Source organism: Anser brachyrhynchus (genome assembly GCF_964034855.1).
Source record: "Anser brachyrhynchus genome assembly, chromosome: 15".
Classification (NCBI taxonomy): domain Eukaryota; kingdom Metazoa; phylum Chordata; class Aves; order Anseriformes; family Anatidae; genus Anser; species Anser brachyrhynchus.
Genome location: NC_137733.1, coordinates 13,918,094 through 13,930,836, shown reverse-complemented (window position 1 = coordinate 13,930,836; position 12,743 = coordinate 13,918,094). Strand labels below are relative to the sequence as shown.

The following is a 12,743-nucleotide window of genomic DNA, read 5'->3' as shown; positions in this document are numbered from 1 at the left end:
CTCCTTCTTATAAAGGAGGGATGAAAGCAGGAGTGCTGCGATGTCTCTGCCCCTCATCCCTTCTCACACCTCCCACCCACATGGGAACTGCTCTGTGCTCCAGCAGCTGCCTGATCACTAACCCCTGTAACACAAATCAGACTAGACTAGATTTACTGGTTTGGCAAAATTCTGGCTGCTGCTTTGGCAGTGATGGGCAAACCTGAGATCCAGACACACCTGTTCACCATTTTAACCCCATTAACTGGATTTATAATGCTTTGGGTGTAGGAAGATATGGGAAATGTGTTCTCTGCATCAGCCCCTTTTGTTGGGTGACAGAGCTGTGCTGCATTCATCTGTCCCTTAGACCAAGAATGTTTCACCAACTGATTTAATTACATGAAGCTTATGCAGGAGTTACAGAAGGATTATCTGGGTTTTATCATGGTTATTATAGAAAATGATTATATTGTTACTATTACGGAGTTACAAAACGTAAAGAGGAATCACAGCAAACTTGGCAAGAGCTCATTAGGAGTGTGGTGCAGTCTGCAGGAGCTAATTAAAAATGCCTATATCTCATAATAACCATTTATCTCATCACAGCCTCCATTCCCTGACTTTCTTTCTGTGGACGGAGTGAGAGCAAATGATCTCTTCTCACTGGTGTATGTGCACACTGTAAAACACACTGAATATGCTGTAGTACACATGGTTTTGTTCCAGGGTATGAAGCCCCCAGTTCCATCCTTGCCTGCCTGGGCTGTGGGCTGACTGCCCTTCCCTACCACATGAGGCCACATTAGATGCTCTGGGGCTGCCTGGAGTTGCTTTAGGTAATAACTTATTCAACTATTCCAGAAAAAGCTTCTTGACATTTTAAATTGTTGGCCCTGTGAAGCGTTATGATGATGAAGGTGACTCACGGCTCCTCTTCTGCTCATGAGGTCACTCCAAGAAACTCCAGCTCTGTCCAGGCTCTCCAGAGGTGAGCAAATCGCTTGCCTCCAAAAGCATCCACTTTAGTTTTATTAAATGCTGCTTATCTGCAGGATCCATCTTAATTTCCCTGGGTCTTCTCGCTACAACTGTCACACAAGTCCCTGACTGCACTATCACTGTCTCCTCGTGGCAATAACGGTAAGTGTGGAGCTGCTGTCTCCCAGCGGGAAGGATTGCCATGGCTCATCTAATTCTCTCTTTCCCTTTTCCTTGTATTACGCCCTTGAAACAACAGAGGAAATCTTCACTAATACATAAACCTGTGTGCTCCTCCAGGAGTTCTTCTTCTCTCCTGCATCTGTCACACCACAATTGCAGGGGGAAGGCAAGGCAGACGACACGAGGCAGCTCGGCGGCGGCTGTCTGACCCTGCTCTTCCTCCCGCGCGGCATACGGGATGACAGCTGCAGCAGAGGAGGAGGAAGGCTGAATGCAAGAAGATGGGGACCGTAACCCTGCAGGAGATGCTGGTTGGGAGACATGAAAACAGTATTAAAACGGCATAGTAACATGGGCATTTGCATTTATTGTGCTCAAAGTCTTACAGAAGTGGCTGGTACCTCTGGTATCTCTGTTTCCAGCAATATGTTGGTCTGAACTGCTTACCACAACTGCAAGCTTTGCTCAGACGTCTGCATCTCTTCTGTAGGATTGCTCCTTCTGTACGCTTTCACAACAACAGAAAAGAGACAGCTTCCAGTTAATCTGTGTTATCTGGAAAGATGAAATCAAAGCGAAATTCGTTTTGTCAACAGGGGTGTGAGTGCTGACAGGAGATGGATAGGAACAGGCGAAAACTAGCTGTAGTGGTGCCCGACAAATCATTTCTCACACTCACGGTGCCTGGATGCAGGGGGATATTCTCAAGATGACATTTGATGAACCTGTTTTCTTTTGGGGTTCGAATTAAAAGGCTCTGTAGGAAAAGAAGAGAAATAACTTGCAAAGGCACACAGCTGTGACACCATTTTCTGTGCAGCCCCACGACACTGGGCAGCCTGGAGGGGACCAGAGCGGAGAGGCACAGCCTGCCTTGCTCTCCAGGGAAAGAAGGGTGTACTTACACTTCTTAATCCATCCCAAAATATCAGTATCTTGGAAACAAATTCCTTGTCATGTTTAATCTTTGCACACATTTTCAATAAAGCAGATGGAGAGGCTGCTGAATAATGAAATCCTTGAGCCTGTTGCGGCTGAAGTCAGATGTAAAATCAACGTCAGCAGCACGGAGATTGTGCTCCTCGTGACAGCAGGAACCAAGTCTGAGGTCTGTTGGTCTTCAGTGCAGCCCGGCGGATCCTCAGTCCTCCAAGACACTGCTCTTCTGCTTGCAATTTCTTGGTCAAATAAAGACAATAAAGAAACCGAGGAGCATAAAAACGTCAGTGTGAGCAGCTCAGCCTGTTCCCAACAGTGCCGACAGCAGATGCTCATGGAAAAGCCTGGGAGCAGGGTGAGAGTTAGAGGTACTTGTCAGAAACACTCTCTCAGCTTCCTGGGCTTTGTGGTTCAAGGAGTCCATAGATATGCACAGGAAGGGAAGTACCTCTCTGTGCTTGCACTGAAAACCTTCCAGTTTCAACTGATGTCTTTAGTTCTGCTGGGAGGGACGGTACAAGTCATTCCCTCTTTGCCCTCTCCGTGCCACTCACAAGCGACATCAGGCAGCAGGAGATGGTGACACTGTTAACCGACTGCTGGAGTCCTGGCAATAGCTGAGCTATAATATAATATAATATAATAGCTGGCAATAGCTAACATAGACAACACTTACTTTGAAGTTTTTTTCCCGAAGAATTCCTGCTGATTTTCAGCAAGACCTTGCTGAGCCCATAGGGAAACTTTCTGCACCCTCTGCTCTGGGAGCTGTCTGCTGACCATTGCGTTGGCTCCTGCCTTTCCCAGCCATTATCTTGATAACCAGCTGGCCGTGGTTTTACTGGGTTTCTTTGACAACATAGACCTCATGTCCATAACTTCAGGCAGACATCAGAACTATTTTGCCCCAAACCATATATTTTTTGTTTCACCCTGAGAAGAATTTCTGTTTGTTCTCCTATTATTATTATTTATCTACACGTGTGACAAAGATGCTCAGACAAGTAGTGCCTACTCTTCACTTGTCTGTACAGCCTGGTGTCTCTGGTGACTAGGAACACTTTATCAAAACCAATCAATTAAACCTAAACAATCAATTAAACCAATCGATTAAATCTAAACACTCAATTAAACTTATCCACTGTTCCCATTGGGCTGGCATGTCCAATATTCAGAAAAAGAAAATGCATATTTAAAATCCTGGCATTTTCCCAAAAGTTGTCACTCCCCTTCTGAAAACAATGCTGGAGAAATCAGGATTTTGCTCCTGTAACTTCTGCACATTTCTCCCTCTTAAGCTTTCTTTGCCAAACTTTATTTTCAGATGTATTCCTGCCTAAAATTGTGTTGTGTCAGCCCTTCTCCCAGACATCCTCTGCTTTCAGAGGCAGTTTTGACTGCACACAACAACCCAGCTGCTGCCTGAGATGAGGAAATCTCTTTTTGCAAGGACAGCAGACAGGGAAGCTCTTGGCAGATGAAGCAACCTGTGAGTCACTTCCGTGGCTTTTCCAGGAGATGTTGCAGACAGAGGCAGGACATTGAACTTAGCTGAGATTTCCCAACTGTCATGTTATTTGGGTGGCCAAACTTGAGTCATTTCTAAACCTAGATCACACTGGTTTTGTTGTTGTTGTTTTGTTGTTGTTGTTGTGTTTTTTTCTTTGTTTGTTTTGTTTTGTTTTCCCTGAAAACAGACTATCTACTACACTAAAACAAAACACAACAAATATTCCTGGTGAAATCAATCTGAGTCTGCTTTCCTGAAATCAGCACATGTATAATGAGCATGAATTTCTCTCCTCTAAATTATCTGTCCTTGTGCCTGGGACCAGATTAAGGAAAGAGGCTGGAGAGGCCGTATGTCCCACCAGTAGCTGTCCTCTGAAAGCAGCCCTGTGAGCTGAACAGGGATGCGATGCTGCAGTCCCATCTTTGGATGCTGAAAAAAAAATCTGATGAGAAAATGACTTTCATATGGTCAATGACTAAAACAGTAATTACATGAACTATATAAAATGTTTTGGAATGAGTAGAGAAAAACACGGCTTTATAAAGTGTAATACAGGTTAAGAAAAGCAGCAGTGTGACCCCCAAGATTTTGATGTATTCAGCGCGTGTAGCACGAGGTGTCCTGGTGTACATGTACAATGGGACTCGTCTGAAAGGAATGAAGAGCACCAAGGAGCGAGAAATTAGAAGACAGAAAAGAGGGAGGGGGATTAATCAGCATTAGTGCTGCTTTCAATCACTGTGTTCCCTATAGAAATTAAATTGCTCGGCTCATATCAAGTTACCCATTACCAATACACGCCGTTGCTTTCGTTCCTTACTTTGCTGGGCAGACTGCAGTGATGTCCTTGTGCTTCAGCCTTGTCTGCAGAGTAAAGGGGTTAATTTGATCTCCCTCTCTGTCTCTTTAAATATAACTCCTAAATTTGATGGTTTGCCTTTTTTTTTTTTTTTTTTTTTAATTATTACTACAATAGCTGTAGCTTTTCTGGAGGAAATACATCTCCAACCAATGCGCTGCAGTTTTCCAAAGCAAAGTTTGAACCACCTTCATCAAACATAATGGTCACAGCTTTTAAACCTTTCAATGAGGGTAACAAGCTATTATTGGCCACAGCATAAAAGCAAAATACAAGCTCTCCCAGTCCAGTTTCTGCAGCTCCAAAACCAGATATAACATGACGAGCACATCATACACACATATATAATCCTGTGAATATCTGTCGTATGTATATATGGTACACACTTTTGGTTCTTGCATAGATACCCCTGTACTTGGAGTAGCCACAAATGCTAGCTGAGAAAAACAAGTCTCTGTTTTTCATTACCACCTGTAATTCCACCTGGGGTCATTACTTCCTCTGCTAAAGTGATAAATAAAGTAATAATTCTCCCTAAAAGCTGTGCTGCATATCGCGCTGCTTGAGCACCCTCCTGGTACATTAACAGGGTGCTGGGACAGGCATTATGGATGTTTAGATCCAAGTATATGAGCTGAGTATTCCTCCCCACCTCAAATTAAGAAGAAACCTGGCATTTTGAGGCGATTTACATCGATTTTCCTGCTGTAAGCCAAACCAAGCTGGAGCACCTGGAGTTCTTCACAAAGCGTCTCTCCGTGCTCGGCACGTGCTGGAAACTTGGCCTCGTGTCCCTGAACAGGCCAGAAATAGCCTGTCCCCAGGGATTAACTGACCTCCATGCTGCCTTTCCAGGTCTGTAAATTTTATCTGATGGGCTTCAAGGGATTTCCTCTGATTATTGCGGGTGCCTCTGGAGATAGATTTGGAAGGATCCTGAATGCCTGTGAGACCTCTCCCTCTGAAGCCAACCCATGGAGAAACCTGGCGGAGGAGCTGTAAATCTTGGGAGGTTTTACAGCAGCTCCCCAGACATCTGTACCGCCTGTATCAGCAAACGCTCCACGCATCGCTATGGGAGTGGGATGTGGTGAGGGGAGAGCTTAATTTAGAAAGCAACTATTTAATACCTACAGTTCTACATGACAGCCAAAAATGTAACCCCAGACAAATAGCTTTCCTAACGCAGACTGTATTAATGTGTGTATATATATAATGTAACAGCATTGCACTCACATGCTCATTTTCCACTGGCTGATCATGGGCAAACCCTCAATCACATCCAGACCCTGCTGTGCTACCACAAATGCTGGAAAGAGGTAAATATTCACGTGTCCAGGCTCCCTTCTCGTGGTTTTCCTTCCGAAAAGGAGGCACGCTACCGCCCCAGCCCAGATGCAAGGGAGATGTTTGAATTAAGAGCAGAGCTGCACAAGGAATCGTCCTGGGTGGGAACAGAGGTAGCAGAACGGGGATGAAAAATGAGGGAGTGGGAAGAGGGTTCTGGGGCATGTTGGTATATTGACAGCATATGCAATTTTGGCCAGAAAAAAAAAAAAAAATCTCAGACCGGTTTAGTTGCAGTGATGTGATGGGTTTGCAACCTTTCCTACAAAACCTGATGTGCTTTGTATAAAGAGTGCCATTGAAATGAGAGGAATCAATACAAAGATGCCTGTGTGCGTGCATGTTTTATATTAAGACTTAGTTGATGACTTCTCGTCATTTGAAAGAAATGTTCAGCCTCAGTGCTTGAAATTATCCAGCTGCAGCATTTTCTACTCAAACCAATCTCCAGTTAATTTGATCTTTCATTTATCTTGAACAAAGCCTCCTAATAAAAACATTTGTATTACAAATGATACACTTGATCAATGGGATTGCTTTAGGCAAGTATTTGATAATTTGAACACTAGCTATAAAAAGTTCTCATTTAATAAATGTAACTGGCCCAAATTTGCAGTGAGAGCAAGCCCCAAACCTGTACATCACTAAACAAGCCAGACTGTAATTAAATATAGGGTTATTTAGATGTTCTTAACAACATTATTGTTCGAACTGGCTAGTGTAATCTCTGTGATATTAGCCGTAATTATTTTTAGGTAGCACGATTAATTATTTAGTTCAGTCCAAGTGACAAGAATGGATTGATTCAAAACAAGAAGCTGACTGGGTGCTAAGCTATTAATTTCCTTTCAATCCTGTAATTCCTTTGGTCAAATCGGTGAGATAAATACACACATGAGAAAGAGGCAGAGACTTCTCCCAGACGCGGGCTCATGCACACAAATACCTGCACACCCTACCCCTCACACTACAGGCACCTCCTTGACAAATCTGCCTGTTGATGGTGGGCAGAACATTTACTGCTATTTTGCCACAAAACCTACCCGAAAACTTCTGATTTGCATTTCGGGCAATAGCACCCTGGGCATCAACAGCAGCCAGGTCCTGTGCAGTGCAGGAGATAACACGGGACCCTTTGCAGGGGCTGGGAGGGGGGAAACAGCCACCGATAACATTCACGTCTGCATTTCTGAGATCGCTTTTCAAGCATATGAGCTCTTCAAGGTCACAGACTGCTTTGCTACGGACGGTATGTTCCCCCTCACAGGCCTGGGTCTGAGCTAAGAAACATTATCCCTTGACAGTCAAAGTAGATTTCTGCTTTATTGCATTTGCTGTTATCCCTCACCCCTGGATGCTTTGGGAAGCAGTCCTGGTACTTGGAAATTTATGCTGCGTTTATTTTCATTAATGGTGGCATTAATCAGCTGTTTTCCCTGGGTCTCCACAGGCTGCTCAAGGATGGTCTTGGAATGCAAAGACAAATTCCAGGTCAGAATTCCTGTTGCTTGCTATTACTATGGTTGAGAAGTGAAATCACTGCTCTCTTTGTTCAGACTTGTGCATGAGCACACTAAAAAGCTGCCAGCAGCTCCAGCATCCCTTCTGCACCCTGGTCAAAGAGCTCTATTCTGACACAGCTACCAGCAGCTGTATTATGAAAAAAATTCCAAGTCTACAAAAAAAAATGTCACCCCGTACATCTGCCTATTTTGTTTTGCTTCTCCAACCCTTTTAAATCAGCATTTTTAGGACTTCATTTAAAATGGAAGACCAGGAAGGGGCACAATGAGGATTCTATCTTGTCACATCACGCACGGAATTGTACACCATAACAGCCTCAAATCTCTTCCAATCCATCACTTATTTCCCTCTAGAAACTTTTCCACTCTATTGTCTCTGACTGTTATTTATTTATTTGGTTAGCTGACTTCAAGGGACATTTCTCCTGGCTGGATAAAGACATTCTGCAAACAAACGCGTGGAAACATTTCTGATAACACTGCAGAAAGCTGCGTCCCTGTGGGCAGGTGATGCTCCGTGGCGTCCAGCAGCCACCGCAGCCTGGTTCGGGAGCAGCATTTTCACTGCTGGCTGCAGCGAGGGCCGAGGCGGGAGGAATTAAAGGGTTGCTCAAGGATCCACGGGGCTCTAAGGACTCCCCCGGGGAGGATAAAAAGGAATTAGGAAGGACTTTTATTGACGAGGATATGTTGCTTGTGCTTTGATATGCACACAAAAGAGCGTAATTGTAAGTATTGGGAGGAGGGTTCGTTATGGCTGAAACTATCATTTACACCCCGTGGAGAGTAAAAAAAACTCTTTGGCTGAGACCTTGGGTAGATGCTCTACCTTTTCTGGTGCTTTACAAGTCAGCCCAAAAGGCCTGAGGCCCAGATAAAGGTTACTGAATAGGCAAAGAGGACTTAGAAAGCAACAATAAATAAATAATATTGTCCCCCCTGTTTCAGAGAGCTCCACATTTTGCTGCAGCACCCTGAGACACTGAGCTGGAAGAAGAGCTGTGGATCTCCATCAACAAAGCATGTTCTGCGGAAAAAAAAACAAAAACACCTTTGGGCAACTCTGCAGCATCCAAAGGAGAGGAGAACACAGTGCCAGCGTCTGTTCAGCGCCGGGAGAAGAGAGCATCTGCTTCGAGACTCTCCGACGTTTACTTTGGGTGAGAAATCGCTGCCCTAGCCGTAATACTTCAGGAGCGAGACACATAAAGTGAATGGAATCCACACAAATGAGGTAGTTAGCGTAACCGAATACGCTGTTCATTCCTTCAAGAATGAAAAATATGAGTAATTCCCTGGCAAGGCCCAATTACAGCCTGCCAGCCCTAGCACATGGGTTACATCTATTATGAAATAATAAGATAACATTAATAAGATTCCCAGAAAGAACATCAGATAGCCATTCTCCCAGCTGCATAAAGCTGGTCTGACTATTCAAGCTGTCTGCTGCCTGAGGAGCCCAGCACTCACCGGGTCCTTCTGGTCATCTTTGGCTAGAAAGGTTCAGGCCTGCCAGCTTTTAAGCAAGTGGCTCCGAGTGGGAAATGGGGCAAGAGCTCTGGGAGTGCTAAGGAGCTGCTCTCTTTTAAGGAATTTCAGTATCAGGCAGGAACTGGGTGCATGGTCTTCAGGTGAATATCGGCACCCCCCCCTTCCTGAGATACCTATGGAGGTAAGCTCAGAAAAAAAATTAATAAAAATAAAATAAAATAAAATATAAAATAAAATAAAACAAAATAAAATATAATATAAAATAAAATAAAATAAAATAAAATAAAATAAAATAAAATAAAATAAAATAAAATAAAATAAAATAAAATAAAATGAAAAGACATAGGTGTGGTTGATTGTAACATCACAGGTTGCTCAGAAGCCCGGTAGGGCAGGAGACAGCTGTGATTTCCATCACTGATTTAGCAAGATGCTTCTCAGACACTGGCAGGGGGCAGCCTGCTCTCCAGACCCAAGGAGTGAAGCTACCAGCAGCCAGAGGCTGTACATTTGGCAGGTGGCTAAATTGGCTCTGCAGCCTCACCCGTCCTTCCCTTCGTGGGGAAGGGAAGATGCTGAGTCTCAGCACAGAGGGTAATGTAATGAGAATTAATAAGGCGTGTGAAGATGCTATGTAATTGTCCGGCTGGCTGTTTCCTTTGCACCTTATGCTATCATTTATGCTCATGCAAAGTGGCTGTAAAATGCTCCTGGTCTGATTCAATATAACTCCACGGACCCTCGGACCCTCGTACAGGTGTAAATTGCTCTGTGAAGTTCGGGGCAATGTCTAAATGCAGACTAATCTAGTCATCTCCACTGTCTTTCCTTCTGTCCCTGAACTCGCACACAGCCAACTGAATATTTTAGTGCCCAATGAGCTACAAAATGTTCGCTATTGCATGCAAAATAATACATGAAATAAATAAACAAATAAATAACAATCCCTGCCTGGGACTCCCCAGGAAGAGAATTTGCAGTGCTGGCCCCTCAGGGACTGGAGCTGCACCGAGGTGCGCAGTGACCGCAAGTCCGAGCCAAAGACAAGCTGTGAAAAATGAAGTTACAACATCGTCTTGGAGGAAATGGTCAAAAAGCCCATGCCTGACCTTGTTCAGACATAGGAAAAAGCAACTGCAGACCAAGAGCAGCTGTAAAATGAGCCTGAACTAAAAAGTATTACAGGGAATAACCCTTAAAGAGGTGGAAGGCTTTGCTCGATGCACTCCTACAGGTAATTTCAATCCCTGGCAGCTGCAATGTTTCAATAATGAATGTCAGACCGCTGGACAGCTGAGAGGGGAATAAATATCTATTTGCCTTCACTGGAAGTAGCATTAGTTTGACATATGACATTCAAATGATATGAACTTTAAAAGAGTGGTTAAATGACTACTGTTTGACTTGAAACCTTGAATCCACCGAAGCAGCATCCCAGCCGTTTACCTTCGCTCCGAGGGGGATTGAAACGTGGGGCTTAAAAATGAGAGATCAGAGCGTTTCTGCAAACACAGCCCGCGGGATGCAGCGTGTCCAGCTGGTAGCATACGTGCCCCTGTGGGATGAGAGGGGGAAAGATGGATTCTCCTGTATGGCACCGTCCTCGTGTCCCTTGTCGCCGCAGACGCCTGCTGCCAGCACGCGGGGAGCAGCACAGAGCTGGGTGACAGAGGGGGAGAGGATGGGGGGGGGGAACGAGCTTTGGGGCCACGGGATAGAACGGGGTGCGAGAGCAGGGTGCCCCTACCTGGTCCCGTCCTCTTTCTCCTGGCATCCTTCTCCTCCTCCTCTTCCTCCACGCCGCTCTCCGAGGCTCTCCTGCACTCTGCCTCCCAGGCAGCCAGCCCAGCCCGCGCCATGCCCGTCAGCTCATTTCGGGGTTGTCCGAGAAACCAGCACTGCAAAGCATTTACCTCTCTATTTTGGGAGACCTTGTTAAGCACTTGTCACATTAGCCTGTCAGCTTAATACCAGCAGTCATAACACTTTTATAACCTACCTGGTGAAGTGCCTTTGCTTGCAATCCTTGCACTAAAGCAAGCGCTCAGAACCAAAGCTGCTGCGAGAAAAAAAAAGAAATCACTGCTTCCTGACCTTTGGGCAGACTCTGTGGGCTAATTATTCCATCGATTTTAACCGAATCAAGCGTTCAGCGAGGCTGTCTGGAGGCCTGCCTCTCTTCAACTGCAGGTCTCGTACCGCAACAGCAGCAATCATGCAGACAACCTCGTCGCGAGCTGGGGTCAGGGTCAGGAAAGCTCCGAGTGGCTTGCGGCTGGTGGCAGGCAGGGCTGGTGGCAGGCAGGGCTGCCCTAGCAGGGGACAGCCCGGGGACATCCCCGCTCGCTGGCTTGTGCCGCTGGGGGAGAGGACCGAGAGCCAGCAGAGCGCTGGAGCATGCATTAAACCCAGCAGTGACACCACTCCAAGCACCATATTAAATGCAAGTGGGTGCCCTTGCTTAAAACCGGCCTAAATAATTGAAGCACAAGTGAGTGGGGCTGGAGTTGAACGTTGCAGCTTTGTGGTGAGCTCTCTTTACAGCAACAAGAGCTTTCCGGGAGCTGCTGCTAAGCCAAAGGTAGGTTTGCATTAGGAAGCAGCACTGTGCTATGGGAGGGGAATCGGCACAGCACAGGAGCCGGCACTGAGGGCCTTTTATAGATCCTATATGTGTTTCAGGGGCAGCTGGGGACTTGATTCAGCAGCTGGAGCACATTAGATGAGCTCCTGAAGCACTTGTGGTTGAGTGCCGTCCAACTGAAACCCATTTGCTCACTCTGTGACCTCTCTGGGATCTGAGTCAAAGCATGGGACAGAGGCAGGCATGCATCAGATCTCACTGTTGGTTAGCCATAAACATTTTAATTTTTATATTTTAAATTTACTTGCAGGTAAACTGAGGCACAGCACTGCTGAAGCCTTCGGCTCTATTTCTCTCTGGTTGCAGGGGAGCTGTGCATGTTCAGCACCTCTGGAAGTCAGATCAGCGGGGACAGACACAGACCAACCCCAGAACGGCGGCACCGACCAGAGGAACACCAGAAATCAATCCCATCCCACGGGCTATGCCAGGCTCGTGTCTATCTGCTGGAAGGCTCCCAGGATCGGAGCGATTCCCCACTGTAAGCTCCCACCCAGCCAACATCTGAGCCTCATCACTGAAAACAGCATCCTGTTCACCTTTACAATGCCATTTTCCCCTAATCTTCCATCAGTACCAGGTTTAGCAACCCCTGTCTGTGGGTCAGCCCCATTAGCAGCAGCACTGCTATCGATTCTCCTTCTGGTCACAGTGAGGTGGACATGAAGTTTCCCGGTTAACAGAGCAGAGCCTGGGAGCAGGACTGCTCTCTGCCTCCACTCCCTGATTCAAGGTGAAGGCAAACGGGCAGATCAGCCTCCTCTCCTAATCCTTCCTACAAGCCCGAGTGGGAAACAGCAAAGGTGTGCACTTGGTACTCTCCAGCGCTTCTGAATTCAGCCAAATGGAGGTGAGATTTGGCATGCCCCAACATCACCTTGTCTTTGCCAGAACCCAGCACAGGCACCTGAAGATAAAGCCAGGCAGCACCACGAGCTTGCTGTTGAGTTCTCCGTAGGTAAATCCGCGTTGCAAGCTGCAGCTGCCAGCTCGCACGCTTAATCGGAGCAGAGAAGAAGCGCCAGGGTGCCAGCAGATGAAGATGCCTTTGAACAGAGATGAGAAAGGCTGAAATCCTTTGACACCTGGAAGTGAACTGTATATTACTAAAATGTTAAGCAGCTTTGTGAGAGAGATTATCCTGAAGGATATTTTCCGCAGTGTTGACATTTGTGTGTGAGTGATTAATTCCAACGCGGGCACGGAGCAGGGAGGCAAAACCCTTTGTGCATCGCTCGTGACTTCCCTCACTGCCACTGGCCAAGCTACAGCCTTCGGTCTAGC

The 12,743-nt window shown here is 46.0% G+C and overlaps 1 long non-coding RNA gene across 1 annotated transcript; it reads right to left on the bottom strand.

The window, feature by feature from the left end:
* Nucleotides 1-219: 219 nt before the first annotated feature.
* On the bottom strand, nucleotides 220-10,801 carry LOC308178188. Its single transcript, XR_013939625.1, has 3 exons — nucleotides 10,563-10,801; nucleotides 10,262-10,370; nucleotides 220-4,459 (listed from the first exon to the last, which is right to left on the bottom strand). It is a non-coding gene; the product is annotated as an uncharacterized lncRNA (long non-coding RNA).
* Between the last annotated feature and the right edge of the window lie 1,942 nt (nucleotides 10,802-12,743).